Source organism: Cebus imitator, unplaced genomic scaffold (assembly GCF_001604975.1).
Source record: "Cebus imitator isolate Cc_AM_T3 unplaced genomic scaffold, Cebus_imitator-1.0 Scaffold789, whole genome shotgun sequence".
Classification (NCBI taxonomy): Eukaryota; Metazoa; Chordata; class Mammalia; order Primates; family Cebidae; genus Cebus; species Cebus imitator.
Window position 1 is genome coordinate 245,006 of NW_016108104.1, and position 10,589 is coordinate 255,594.

A 10,589-nucleotide genomic window follows, 5' to 3' on the forward strand; every position below is an offset into this window, starting at 1 on the left:
ACTCCTAAATATATACCCAACAGAAATACATATATACATGTGCTAAAATATATGCTCAAAATTGTTCATAGGAGCATTCTTCATAATTGCCCCAAACTGGAAACAATCCAAATTTCCTTCAAGAGTAGAACATGTAAATAAATTGTGGTGTACTCACATGATAGAAAACAACACACAAATGAAAATTAACAAATGACTATTGCATGAGGTAACACAAATGAATCTCATAACCAGATTTCTCAAACTTTTCTTAGCTACCTTAGTGTCTCAGGAATTTTTTCACAGCTGCCACCACACCAAAATAAATACATAATAGTTCTGATGATTAAGTAGTAAGGTCCCAATAACTTTATAAATACTTTGTTTTTTTGAGAAAGAATCTTGGTCTTTCACCCAGGCTGGAGTACAGTGGCTCTTTATGGGCTCACTGTAATGCTCGCCTCCTGGGTTCAAGCAATTCTCCTGCCTCAGCCTCCTGGGTAGTTGGGATTACAAGCGTGCACCACCACAACCTGATAATTTTTGTATTTCTAGTAGAGACTGGGTTTCACTATTTGGCCAGGCTGGTCTTGAACTCCTGGCTTCAAGTGATCTGTTCATCTTGGCCTCCCAAAATGCTGGGATTATGGGACTGAGACATTGCCCCTGGGCAATACTTATGTTTAATAACTTAGTGGCCATGTTAAAAATACACATAAATTACCCCTGTAATCCCAGCACTTTGGGATGCCAAGGCGGGCAAATCACAAGGTCAAGAGATCGAGACCATGCTGGCCAACATGGTGAAACCCTGCCTCTACTAAAAAATACAAAAATTAGCTGGGTGTGGTGGCACGTGCCTCTAGTCCCAGCTACTCAGGAGGCTGAGGCAGGAGAATTGCTTGAATTCAGGAGGCGGAGATTGCAGAGAGCTGAGATTGCACCACTGTACTCCAGCCTGACANAAAAAAAAAAAAAAAAAAAAAAAAAAAAAAAAAAAAAAAAAAAAAAAAAAAAAAAAAAATTAAATTGAAAAAAACCTGATATTTTGATTTTATTCTTAAATAGCTACAAGAAATTACTAATAGGATTTGTGTGCCTGTTGGGCATAGCATAGCTTCTTGAATATTGGAATCAAATTGGATTAAGCCACCTTCATTTTTTTTTCATGTTGACTTTTGTGTGCATCTTAAAAATCTAGTGTTAGAGCTGTAACATTGTTAAAAGAAATGTAGCACAATCTAATGTTGAAACTTAACTACTATAAGCTATTCATTCAGTGTCTGAAAGTTATCAATTATTGCTATGTGACTCTAAAATTTAAAACATATCCTGCTGTCTCCTTATGAGCACACTGTGGTACCCTGGGATGCTTTGGCATGCAGTTTGGGAACCATGGCTGTAGACATGACATTAAGCAAAAGAGCCAGACACAAAGGAATCTAACAGTGTTATTCCACTCATAGATTTTAAGAACAGGCAAACTTAGTTCTTCGTGTTAGAAATTAGGAATGTGGTTACATTTGTGAAAAGAGAGAGGGCGGTGACTGGGAAGAGGCACACCAGGACCCTCTAGAAAGCTGGTAACATTTTATTTCTTGACCGAGTGGTGGCTACATGGTTGTGTTCACTTTGTTATAGTTCATCAAGCTGTGAACTTCAGATTCGTTCACATTGTGTTATAAATGAATAAAAGGGGTTTTTATAAAATAAAGTAAAACCATTTCCCCCATGACACCCAAGCCAAATTAAATACACCTTCCTTCAGAGCATTAGCCACTGTTCAATTAGCCACTGTTAGTACAATTACGTGCTAACATTCTGGGGTCTCTAGGTAGACTGTGAGCTATGGGAGGATGGTGATCATGTCTCATTTATCTCTAATTCTCTAGTGCTTCAAACATAATGCCATGAAAGATCATTAATTATTGTTTAAATAAAAATATTTTTAAAATACATGCACTAACAAACTTTGGTACACTCTAATTTATTTTCTCTATCTTATACAAATCCCCCAAGTAATATTGTTTTTATGACACATCTGTGGTCTTTTTTTCAAAAATATTCTTTTGCTTTGTGGATACTCATTTCTAATCTCCAAAGAGAATACATTTCTAACAGAAAGGCACACAGACATACATATATTCCCTTTAAGAATTTATATATATATATATATATATATATATATATATATATATATCACAGAGTTCCAGTGCTATGGAAAGGGAAGTCCATAAACTAGCATCAGTCCACCAACTGTTTATTATTGGATTGTAGCAAGTTAAGTACAGGTATTGAAAATAGGTGTTTAGAAATGGGTACCTCAATTTTATTCTAGTACAATATCTAAGCACGTGCTCAGTAAACTTGCCATATTGAGCAGGCTAGGTACCAATTTGGGTACTGTCAAACTCACATGGTGAGTTGTATATGACATCAACTATATACTAGTAATTCATGGTAGAACTAGATATTGGTCCAAGATAGATTGGACAAAAATATCTGGTTCTTCCTCATAGGTAGTTTTTAAGGTTCTGCCACTCACAAAACTGGGAAAGACCAATCGCATTATTTTACGAATGGGAGAACTGAAACCTAGAGTTCACCCAGCTTCTGATTGCCAAGCTAGTAGTTTTTACTCTATAATAGACCTGTATTCCTTACTTTAATGAGTGACCGTCTAGGGTAAAATAAATATTATGATTGCTACTATTAGCAGTAGTAGCAGCTGCAGCTACTACTAATACATATCCAGTGCTTATTAGGTACCACTACATAAAATTGCTATTTTTTTTTGTGAAAAATGGTCAAGTATCTGTAATTTCACATGGTTTAACTCATATGAAATGCTGATAACAATGTCAAGTGCTTTTAAACCTTAAAGAAGAAGCACCTGCAGCCAGACTTCTTGGGTTCCCATGTTGGCTCTGTCTCTTCCTGTCACATTGTGGCTGGCAAGTTAGTTACATTTTCTCTGGGGTAAGTTCCTACATCCACAACACAGAGCTTATAGTAGTAACTATCTCAGAGATTTACTGAGGCTTAAATGACCTCATGCAGGTGAAGCCCTTGAAACAGCACCTGGCAGACAGTAAGTGCTCAGTTAATTTTAGATGTTCTGGCTACTTCCAACGTTACCTCTTTGATTAATTCTCAGGACAATCTTGTGAGGCAGGAACATTTTACCCTCAGTTTATAGATAAGGAGACTGGAGCTTAAAGAGTAATTTGAACTGTTGTCTGTATGATTGCAAGCACATTCTCTCTGTACATAGTAATTTTCAGTTCAGTGCCGGTTAAATCAAGTTGAATAGTCCCCGGGGCATTTCATCAGAATTGCCAATATTTGAGTGGATCTAGCTTCTGGGGTTCTGCCAGTTACGTAAAAGACAATGCAAGCCATTTTATTGTCTAAGGAAGAAAAGTGAGTTTCACCATTTCTCCTTATTTTCAGGTCTCCAGATTGACAGGCATGTTGTAAGCAATAAATAAGCTGATCATGACAGCTTCTGATTTTATAACAGTGCGGTCCTGTAGCGACCCCTTATGCATTGCTGCTACTCCCCAAAGAACCCCCAACCCCAAACCTCAGTCGGCACTGTCCCCAGGATTACTGAGAGGGAAAACTTGATGTGGCAACTACTAACTAGAGCCTGTGCTATTAAGCTTGGTTAGTGTTTTGTACAAAACCAAAAAAACACTATCTTCTCTTTTTCTCCTTAAACAGAATAAGTAGTCGAGAAATTCCTTTGAGAAGCAAAAAGATTTGATTGAATTTTTCAAAATTTCGTATTATTCTGTCAAGTTCACTTGATAGCAAAGGACAAACTGCCTTTCAAATGCTATAAATGAATGCATCAGCAATTCAGAGGGAAAAACGCGGGTTATTAAGTAGGAACAAGTCTCTCTGAATATATTTACACCAGCTCATGGAAACCACTGTCCTCAGAAACCTCTGCAAAAATCTATTTTCTAGTGTCAGTATTTCTTTAAGTTTGACAGATCATGATAAAATACAATGAAATTACCTTTGAGCTCTGAAATGTACATTAGCGCCCACATTTCTCACAATTTGATTTTTTATTTTTCCAACACAGCCATCTAGTTTCAATGTTATCCCCAAACACTCAAGGTTTATGCCTGGGGAATTAAACTATTTGTGCCTAAGCCAGACTTATATACAGAATTTATTCTATAGGTAAACAAACGCACATATAATACACATGTATAAGTACATATTAGTTAAGAGCTGGAAGGAATCTTTGAAATTTACAAGTCTTCTTTACTGTCATGTCACAAATGAGGAATCTGAAGCCCCGACAGAAATGCTATTTTGGAGGCCACACGGAAAACTGACTTCAAAATGAAACTTGAAGAAATAAGAATGTAGCAAGTTCCTACTATATTCTCTAATCCATTCATAAGTTCTTACAGCCCTTCTATGATGTTGGTATGCAAGTATCACCTAAAGTCATCTTTGTCCTACCTAAGATCATTTTTGGTCCTATCTTGGTATCTGTTCTTCACTTTGAGAAAAACTGCAGTACATTAAATGGCGGTATGTTCTCCAGGTTACAGTTCTGGAATGCCATCAGAATGACCTGGAAGTCTGTTTAAAACAGGTTTTTGAGTCATCCCCACATTTCTGACTCAGCATATCTGCGGTAGGGCCTGAGGTTTTGCCCTTCTAATAATTCCCGAGTAATTCTGATACAGTTAACCCAGGAAGCACATTTGAGAACCACTGCTGTAGGGTGTACTTGGGGAGGAGGTAGAGAACATACAGTGGCATGTGTGTGAAGATTTCACCATCAAGCTTGCTTGTGAGTGAAGAGATCTGGAATTTTTATTTAATTAGGCAGATGAGGCAAAGAAACACTCAACGTATTCTTGTGTTCCTGTGTCACTTCTTCAATTTAATGAGTTCAAATTGATACTGCACCGTATCAGAGTGACCTGCAAAAACTTTAGCTGAGAGATAAAAGTACCTCCTCTCAAATAATACAGTTTGTTTTCAGGTTGCTAACTGTCTGCAAGGCTCCCTGCATTGGCGACAGCAGCCAGTGATCACTAATACTAAAAGCAGAAAATTAGATTCTTCTTCTTTTCTCCAGATGTTTAACATAGTATTTAACATAAACAGAAAAATGCCATGACCATTAACATTCTCTCTCCTCTGGTTCTAACTCATAGCAGTAACTAATAGTTATTAAATGCTTTCTGTGGGCCAGTTATTGAATTGTACTAGGCAATTTCTCTCTCTCTCTCTCTCTCTCTCTCTCTCTCTGAATGTGAACATTTGACAGGTGAAGTAACTTGCCAAGGTTACACAATTATAGGATGTAGAACTGGAATTCACATGCAACTTTTATTCCAAAGCCCATGTTTTTTTCTACTAAACTGTACTCATTCCAATTCTGACTATTCATCTCTTAATAGAAGTATATTTTACAAAAAACAAAAGGAAAAGAAGAAAAGACTCCAGAAGTGTCAACTTTTTAGTCAAAAGAATTTTAAAACAATGTCACCAGAAAATGAGAAATCAGTAATATTTAATCAGCAGAAAAGTTAGAGCTCCCGAGGTTCAAAGCACCTGGCTAAGTTTTACTTTAAGGAGAGTGGGTAAAAGTTTACTTTAAGCAGAGTAGAACCAGTTTCAGGAATCAACCTGTTTTAGTTTACCTTTGAGTCACAAAAGAAATTTTCATTCCCTTCTGACATGGCAGAAGCTGTTTGAAGAATGAATGTCGGAGTAGAAGCACACTGAGTTGGGTGTGGTGCGTCACGCCTGTAATCCCAGCATTTTGGGAGGCCGAGGCTGGTGGATCACCTGAGGTCAGGAGCTCAAGACCAGGCTGGCCAACATGGTGATACTCCTAAACAGTATCTACTAAAGAAAAATAAAATACAAAAATTAGCCAGGTGTGGTGGTGCACATCTGTAATCCCAACTACTCAGGAGGCTGAGACAAGAGAATTGCTTGAACCCTGGAGGTGGAGGTTGCATTGAGCCAAGATTGCATCACTACACTCCAGCCAGGGTGACAGACTGAGCCTCTGTCTTAAAACAGAACAAGCAGCAGCAACACTGGATTAAGTGCCATGAGCCTTCGACCCTGGCATCCTTTTGTCTCAGTAATACAGACACGTTCTCTAGGTCCTAGTTTTATCATCTGTAAACTAAGCAGCTGGACTAAGTTCCATTCCCTTCCTCAAGCTCCATTTTTTTGAAAGGCAGCCTCCTTCACTGGACTTATCAGCATTGTATGATTCAAAAGAAAAGGCTCATCTTTTAGCACAAGAGGAGTATGATTTAATTGCAAACTCAGCATGTGGGTTTCAACCTTCAGTCTCTCAAGAGCCTACTAATCCACCCATATGCGATGTTATACTGTTATACTCTTTAAAACACACATGGTGAAAACCTGAGGAGAGATCCTGAACTTTTAAATCCATATAAATAGTCTTTAAGAAATGAATTATCCAAGAAATTTTTAAAAAGCCATCAATGGATGAAATGACAAACTCAGTAGGTGTTATCAAGAGTAATTATAGTAACATCTAGAAAGAAAACAACATCTGTGATTTGTCTGATTAATGGCTTAATGTAACAGTACATCTGTTAATGGAATAATACTCCAAGCACTCTTGACTGTAAATTTGTAAGATCTGGAAACAGAGAAGAAACTGTGGGAGAAGAAGGTAACAGAGTGCCAGATTAGCTTTCGGAGGTCAAACTCCTCTCCATAGTTTTCAAATTCTTCTGCCTACCTTGGCCAAAATTGCCTGGCAACATCAGAGAAAAACCAGATTCCACCAGACACATGCACAGACTCCTATAGGCAAAATAACTAGCAGCTCAGTATAATTTTTATTTTTAAAATTACCTTTCCTTTTAGGGTTAGGGATAGTGTCACCCTAGCCTTAACAGCAGGACACAGGGCTGTCCTAAATGTGTCCATCATAGCTCTGCATGCATGAGGCTTTTTTTCTTTCTTTCTTTTTGCTTCTGGAAGGAGTAACTCATACTTAGGGAACAAACACATTTTTCTTTAAGCAACAGTTTTCTCCCTTGAACTCAAAGTCAAACTTCCCACCTATCATTGAAAACTACTGCAATATGCCAGCTTCAGAGTTTATCAAGATGAAATTGGAAGCCATGTAATGATGTCATTCTCTTACTCAAAGCTGTAGTTTCTTTCTGCTTTGAGAAGAAGGCTGTAACTCCATCTGTTTCCTTGGGCTGCACTGAATGATTGCAGGATATATTATTTATCATAAAATATATTCAGGCACATTCAGGCTGCGAGCCCTGTTGAGTAAGGAAGTAGCATTTGCCATCAGCTTATCATAATGAAATCAATTGACACAAAATAAAATATTCTGTTGAAAGAAATGTGGATCTCGCACCCAGCAAGCCAAATGAAATTCCAAATGCAGTGTAAAGAAAAGTGGTTATATCCTGGGTCCAATTCAGAACTTAGACTTGATGATTCTAAGAGACAATTACTCCCTCGCATTATATAGGTAAGGCCAGGATGCTTTTACTTACCCCAGCAAAGCTGATGTCCCTATTGAGCAGGCTCCAGTAGAAGAAAACAGTGCTTGAAAGTGGTGGTATTTCTCTCTCACACCTTGGCAAAGATAGTTCTCTTTCCTATGGCATTTTTCATTTTTCTGATTATATCTGATTATGTCAAGGCAAGGCCTCAAGCTAACACTCCCTCAGAAACATAGAGAAGACAACATACTGAAAAGAAAGAACTGTGACCAATGAAAGAAAAAGGAAAAATAAGCTGCCTCACTAGGCCCAAGAGTGAAAGAGAAGAATAGCAAGTCTGTGAATGTGAGGCCCAGTCCCAGAACAGTGAAGGCAGTGTTCTTGGACTTCACTGAACATTTACATTGTTAGACATGGCTCTTGCATAAATTTCTACTTTCTGTGAATCAATGAGCCAGCAATATAAAAATTCATAGTGATTTTATTCTCTACGCATGGTACAAAATGACTTTGTCTGTCTACAAAGATAATGCATGTAATTAAGTGTGAGACAATTATAACCTTGTAGCTCTCTTTGGGGGCCTGGACTATAATTCAGTTGCTGGGTTTCAAGGGCACTTAAGAAAGAAAGAAAAGACTCTCTGCAGTGACTTTTATATGCATGCTGATGATGGATTTGTCCTCAAAGCTTCAGAAGTCTCATTTTGCAGTAGTCATAGTTTGTATTGATTACTGTTTGATTATACAAAACAAGGAAAGTGGGACAAATATATTATAGTTACAGATTAGGTGAGTGCTACAAACATACAGAAAATCAGAATTATTAATGGGCTTATTGATAGCTTTGATTCATACCCTAAAAGGAGATTTTCATGTATAATCCTTTTACTGAGTTACCTACAGCTCAACTAATTGGCTTAAATGTCATGAGCAAGTTGCTGTATTGATAGATAATTATTGATGGGTCCATAAATGAAAGGGAAGGTAGAATAGGCAACAAGTTGATTTTAAGGGTAGTAAAAAAGAAATACTACCAAGCTTAGGAATAAAAGGGGTTAGAAGTGAACATACTATCTAACTTCATGAAAACCTTCATATAAGATTTTGTTTGGCTGTTAGAGTCACTGTGAACTTTATATGTACCTACAGATCTCATCAGACTACCAAGAAAAAACATGGACATAGGAAACATTTTGCAAGAGAAGAAACACCCACACCATCTAAAGTCTACATCACTGTGTCTGTAAGACACAAGCTAGGAATTTTTAAGAACATTTTTAAGAAATTTGCCTATGCCTTAAACAGTCTAGAATTTTTTAAAAAGTGAATTGGCATTTCAAAGTTCTTCATCTGCTAAAGCGAAGAATGCTTTTAAGTCCCTGTTCCTTTACTTCCCTTCACTCAGTGCCATGGCTTCTAGGCACAAATGTGGTCTAGAATCACAGATATGGTTAAACTGCAGAATATTGCACTAGCGAGTAAATGAAGGTTATTTAGCACAGCCCCCTTGTCCCATGGAGGAGAATGCTGAAGCTAAGAGAAGTGAATACAACTGCTCAAAGCCACACAGGAATTTGGTGGTGAACATGGGACCTCAAACCAGATCTTCTTTCTCCTAAGACCAATATCTTTCCCATTACTGGTCTTTCTCCTAAGACCAACTCTTTCCCATAATCACTTTCCCAGTAAAGAGAGAGGCACATGCAATTTAAGAACAAATGTGTCTATAGCATCCCTTGGGTCTTTGAACTAACCAATGAATATACAGTCCTCAAATATGTTCATTTTCCAAACTGCCTAGAAATTGTAAATACTAACAGATATATGACAAATTATTTGTAAAATGTGTTGAAATCAAGTGACACTGTATGGCTAATTAGAACCCTAATAAACAAATAATAGATAAGAAATGCTATGTTCAGTTTTTATTAGAGGGACTACCTTTGGCTGCTGAAATTTTCCAATAAATCGCATTTTAAAAATCACACTTCACAGAGTTTTACTTATAGTTCCCAGGTCCAGCAATCTTTCTACACTTAAGCAAATTTAGCATTTTTGTATGTATTTGCCTTCTTATTGACCATATCACTTTTCATTCCTGATTATTAGACAGTATGTCATGTCTAGCTTTTATATTCTTGCTGTCCAAACATGTAAATTAAAGAAGTAATGGTCAACAGAGGCTTTTGTTCCCATCCCCATCCCTCACACCAGTACTGCACAACCAGGAGGGATTTCATAATCTTAAGACTACCTTCTACAAGTTGGCAAGTGTTAATGGTGGTAATTTCTGTTTTTCATTTTTTATACTTTATGTTGTGGGATACATATGCAGAACGTGCAGGTTTGTAACATAGGTATACACGTGCCATGGTGGTTTGCTGCACTCATCAACCATCATCTACATTAGGTGTTTCTCCTAAAGCTATCCCTCCCCTAGCTCCCCACACCCCAACAGGCCCTGGTGTGTGATGTTCCCCTCCCTGTGTCCATGTGTTCTCATTGTTCAACACCCACTTATGAGTGAGAACATGTGGTGTTTGGTTTTCTTTTCCTGTTTTAGTTTGCTGAGAATAATGGTTTCCAGCTTCATCCATATCCCTGCAAAGGACATGAACTCATCCTTTTTATGGCTACATAGTATTACATGGTGTATATGTGCCACGTTTTCTTCATTCAGTCTATCATTGATGGGCATTTGGGTTGGTTCCAAGTCTTTGCTATAGTGAAGAGTGCCACAATAAACATACCTGTGCCTGTGTCTTTATAGTAGAATGATTTATAATCCTTTGGGTATATACCCAGTAATGGGATTGCTGAGTCAAATGGTATTTCTGGTTCTAGATCCTTGAGGAGTCGCCACATTGTCTTCCGCAGTGGTTGAACTAATTTACATTCCCTATTGGTGGTAATATTTCATTGAGCACTTTGTGCCAGCACCATGTTAAGTGCTCTACATACTTTGGCTCATTTAATTCCCTCAAAAACTTTAATAGATTGACATAATTATTCTTCTTCTACAAGAGAGAAAATGGAAGCAAAGGAATAAAATATGTGTTTTCACCTAAGTAGGAAGTATCTGGGTCTCAAACTACAGATTGTTTAACCATT

The 10,589-nt window shown here is 37.6% G+C and overlaps 1 protein-coding gene across 2 annotated transcripts in view; it reads right to left on the reverse strand.

The window, feature by feature from the left end:
- LOC108297298 (probable phospholipid-transporting ATPase VB) overlaps positions 1-7,796 on the reverse strand; it is a 232,912-nt gene extending 225,116 nt beyond the window's left edge. For both annotated transcript variants that reach the window (XM_017520014.2, XM_037735376.1), the window contains exon 1: positions 7,530-7,796. The gene's annotated coding sequence lies outside the window, so the exon portion shown is untranslated. The remainder of the gene's footprint in view (positions 1-7,529) is intronic.
- Positions 7,797-10,589: the final 2,793 nt, after the last annotated feature.